The sequence below is a fragment of the Miniopterus schreibersii genome, assembly GCF_964146895.1.
Source record: "Miniopterus schreibersii genome assembly, chromosome: 1".
Lineage (NCBI taxonomy): Eukaryota > Metazoa > Chordata > Mammalia > Chiroptera > Miniopteridae > Miniopterus > Miniopterus schreibersii.
This window is the reverse complement of record NC_138101.1, coordinates 42,970,993-42,975,661: the sequence shown is the minus strand read 5'-3', so window position 1 is coordinate 42,975,661 and position 4,669 is coordinate 42,970,993. Positions and strand designations below refer to the sequence as shown.

Below are 4,669 nucleotides of genomic sequence, written 5' to 3'. Positions count from 1 at the left end.
CTAGCCAGAAGGACCAGCTAATGTAAAACAAACTGTAAAATAGGAAATTCTTGGGAGATAATGATAAGAGGCAGGGATAGGTGGAGTTGGGTCAAAAGGGTGGCAAAATGGTAAGAGGTGGAGTAGGAGAGATAGGAACTACATCATGTAGTCGGCCAGGGTAAGGAGTTAATTTGAATTTTCTTCTAATTGCAATAGGAAACTATTAAAGGGAATTAAGCATGGCAGTGATATCTTTGTAGAGGATAGATGGGATAAATATAGAAGCAGGGAAATTGATAAACCGTTGCAGTTGTTCAAGACCTACATGAGGGAGGGAAATAGGTTTAGCTTATTTTTTGGTAGTTGAATTTAGGAGGTATCTTTAACGGAATTGAGAATGACTCAAGTTCTGGATAGTTAGCATATAGATAGAAATCAATGAAAAGCAGACACTTGTACTTGAAAATAGTGTAACCAATAAAAGTTATCTTTACACTTGTTTTTATCTCTAAAATGAGTTTTCTGCAATATTTGAGGATATATTATGAGTCATTGCTGGTAGCTTTACATCTGATTTAAAGTTTTAGCAAGCTAAGTATAGTTACCTAGTTTACCGCCAAAGAGACTGAGGCTCAGAAAGGATAAATGATTTGGAATACTGGATTAGCCAAAGTGTTGATCTGCTTTAAAGGATGAGTAATTTTAGAAAAGGGATTTAAACACCAGAAATTTAAACTTTAAATGCAATTCATTTTTATTCTGGCTTTATTTTAGAAAATTGTAAAATTATAGCCTCCAGCATGAGTGGGCCTAAAATTAGGGATCCCTTAATCAGGAACTACAGTTATTCAGGAAGCACAGCGTTAAGTAATGAGACAGTGTTAAGTAATAAGAGTAGAGACTTGGAACAGAAATCAAATAGCTGTCAAATATTGTGAATCTCTGGATTGAGCATATATACATACACATTAGAAAAAATACACATTTTTTGGTTCTCAAATGACCTTTAATTGAAACATTTTCCTTTGTAGTTCTTAATTAGCTGTGGGGCATTCCACTGCACCACTGTTGATGTCATCTGTGAAGTCATGAGGGTGGCGGCCATCAACGTTGCAGTTCACAGATTGGGCTGTCCCCTGGATCTTTTTAATGATTTCAGAGAGTTCTCTTGCTAAAGATTGGTGCTGCATCTGTTGGGCAGTGTTGACAATCTTATCAAAAGTGGTATTTCCACTGTGTTTAATGATTTTTTGCTTCTTTCTGTCTCAGTGGTTCTTTGAGGGCTTTGATGATCAGGGCAGAGGCAGAAGGCACTACCTCACTCTGGGCCTGTCTATTCTGAATGGTCAGTTTCACTGTAATCCTTAGACTTATCCAGTTATGGTTTGCTTTGGTGATGTCATCACCAACCTTTTTGGAGACAGGCCCTGGGGGCTGATTTTTGGGAGCCAGGGCAGATGTGACACTGGCACCGACTTCCCCACGGGTGCACCTCAGGTATCCGACTTTGATCTCATTGGGGTCAGCTAGTGTCATATGAACCCAGATTTGAGATGACAGAAGAAAGTTGCACCTAAGCTGCCTGCAAGCCGAAAGAAAAAAATTTTTTGAGGACCTGTCATTTTACATGTGTTATATCGTTTAATCTGCTAACTCAAGTTAATTTTTAAGAGGTGAACTAAAGCTTGGAGAGGTAAAAACCATGACTGCCTGGCATATGGGGATATGGTAGTGACTTTGGCATAGAAAACGTGAGAGATTTCAGTGAATGGTGACATCAGAAATGACTCTGATGTTTCAGTGCAGGCACTTAAATAACAAATATTTGTTACGTGGCAAAGACTTGTATAGCGTGCAATGAATATTAGCATCTAGTATGAACCAGAAACCTTCCTGGATGATGGCTGGCAATACAACAGGTATAGCCTACTCTCAAGAAACGTATTTCTTTTTGAGGGAAGGAGGCAAAAAATATGTAAGTGCGTACTATCAGTCTTGATTAGCCCTGGGTACAACACAACTTGGTACTAAAAGCAGTCCTTCGAGGAGGAGTACTAATTTTGCAGAACAGTGGGGATAGCTACTTTTCCAAGATCACATGGCTAATGGGTAGAACTAAAGGCAGAGAATGTAGTAGTGATGGAAATAGGGCTGTTCCTTAATCATCAAGGGTGGCAATGAAAGGCCTCTACGAAGAGGTACAATTGAGGTCTGAAGGGGAGAGAAGGCAGTCTTGAGATCTGGAGGAGGAACAGTCCAGAAAGAAGGAAGGACAAATGCAGAGTACCTTTGGAAAGCTAGTTGTATTTAAGGGCAGGAAGGCCAGTGTGGTCATAAGAGTAAGCAGATGATACCAGGAGGTAGGTAAGAGCTAATTCGAGGGTGGCCTTGTAGTTTGGATTTTACTCTTACGGGGATTGTAGGGATCTGAACAGGAAAGTTATGTCATCTGAATTAGTGAGGGGCCTGTCAAAATGTCAGCTAATGGTGATCGCTTGGATTAGAGTTGTAGCAAAGATGGTGATAAATGGTTAGCTAATAAGACTTATTTTGTAGATAGAACCTACAAGACTTCTGGATTGGGTTTTGAATGTGAGGGAAAGATAATACTCAAGGAATTCCTGGGATTTTGATGCAGGAGAGAGGAGCAGGAGTGGACTGTGTTGGGAAAATCAACAGGTTTTTTTAAGCCATGTTAAGTTGCATATGCCAAATGGATGTCCAAGAATGAAAGTCACATAGTATGATTTTGGAATTCTGAAGAGAGCTCAGTACTATGAGTCGTCCGTATAGGTCTTTGCAGCTATTGGATTAGATGAGATCTAGGAAGAGGGTGTACAGAGGAGAAGAGGCTGAGGATTGAACCCTCCGATACGCCCAACGTTTAGGGTTCTAGTACAGGAGAACCATGCAAAGAAAACTGAGGAAGACAAAATAGGACAAAATTGGTATCGTGGACAGCTAAGTTTCAAGAGTTTATCTCAAAAGAAAATAGGCTTTTGAGTCAAATGCTGTTAAGAGGTCAAATAAGGTAGTGGATTAATTAGGGTGGCTAACTGCTATAATAGATAGACCCCAAGATGTCTAATGGCTCAAACACAATAGTTTTTTACACCTAATATAAAAAAAATAGAAGAGTGATAATGAAGAGGCCAGTGGTCTGGTCCTCCCGAGACTAGTCGTCATTGTAGCTAGCTGAAAGGGAAAAGGAACATAGTGGATCTTGGAGATATTTATGGACCAGGACTGGAAGTGGTGCCCATATGGCTTGAATTTGGTTACATGACCACCCCTAACTGCATTGGAGATCTCCCAAAAGAAACAAGCCACACAGGAAAAAAAACAAAACAGCTTGTTGTAGCTAGTAATCTCTGCCACAGATGGCTCTGGGAGGAGGTAGGTCATAAGAACTTGGGAAGACTATTTTAGTGAAGTAATAAGGAGGAAAGCCCAGGAGAACTGGAGGTAAATGAACACACTTTTTTTCTGTAGTTTTGCTATGAAGATGAACAGAGGAATCGTAGAGGCTAGAGAGAGAGGGAATGTTAAGGAAGAGTTTTCATAAGAGGCATGTAACCAGTGCAAACAGAATGTATACTATTTTTGACATTTAAGAAATGGATTCCCATGTTCACACTGCTATAGTATAGATGTGTTGGTGACTATTAGATCAAAACATGGTATATGTTGAACTTGGCAAAATAAGTGGTATATTGCATTTTAGATTTCCAAATTCCAATGGTCTTAGTCACTTTAAAATGTTGTAATGTAGTCATTGAATCAAATACTAGGTTGAGAACATAATTCTCTTTTCCATGTCAAGTGTCCTTCCATCAAAGAACCAGAACTTTAAAGTGAATCAGCCCATTTTCTTAATGGAGTGGTGGAATGCATTCATAGCTGCATGGCCTATATACTATACTGACAACAACCTTACTTTTTGTAGTCTGAAGATTTTATGCCCTTTCCATTCACTTGGTGACTCAACTGAAGTAATGCCAAAAACCCATGACTAATCAGTATCTCATGGGACCTAAGTGAGAGGTGGTTTGGTTTAATATTATTATTATTTGGCACAAAACACCCAAGCATGTTGTTGGGGATGTCAAAATATGTAGAAAATGATTGTTGCCAAAAGTCATTTAACAGATGATTGCTAATGTGAGGAAGAGAATTGGGCTACTCTAAGCTAAAATACATAAATTATTTAAAAAGGCAGATTTCTAGGGAGGCTGAAAATTTCTTATCCTCCTGTAGTCTATTTTTTTATTGAGATATAGTTCACATACATAAAAATTAACTCCTTTTAAGAATTTTATTTTTATTTCAGAGGGAGGAAGGGAGGAGAGAGAGAAACATCAATGAGAGAGCGTCATTAATCGGCTGCCTCCTGCACGTCCCCTACCAGGGATTGAGCCTACTACCCAGGCATGTGCCCTGACTGGGAATCAAACCTGTGACCTGGCTCATAAGTCTACATTCAGCCACTGGGCCACACTGGCCAGCCTAAATTCACCCCTTTAAAGTGCAATTCAGTGGCTTTTAGTATATTTACTAAAATAGTTGTGTAACCATCACTAATTCCAGAACATTTCCATCACCCCAAAAAGAAACCCCATACCCATTAGTAGTCACTCCTCATTCCCATCTACCTCTCAGTCCCTGGTATCCACTAATCAATCTACTT

The 4,669-nt window shown here is 39.4% G+C and overlaps 1 pseudogene across 1 annotated transcript; it reads right to left on the bottom strand.

Annotated features, from left to right (window-relative positions):
* Positions 1–1,016: 1,016 nt before the first annotated feature.
* LOC308564089 (large ribosomal subunit protein uL11 pseudogene) lies at positions 1,017–1,518 on the bottom strand (annotated as a pseudogene). Its single transcript has one exon. The product of its transcript is annotated as a large ribosomal subunit protein uL11 pseudogene (transcript).
* Between the last annotated feature and the right edge of the window lie 3,151 nt (positions 1,519–4,669).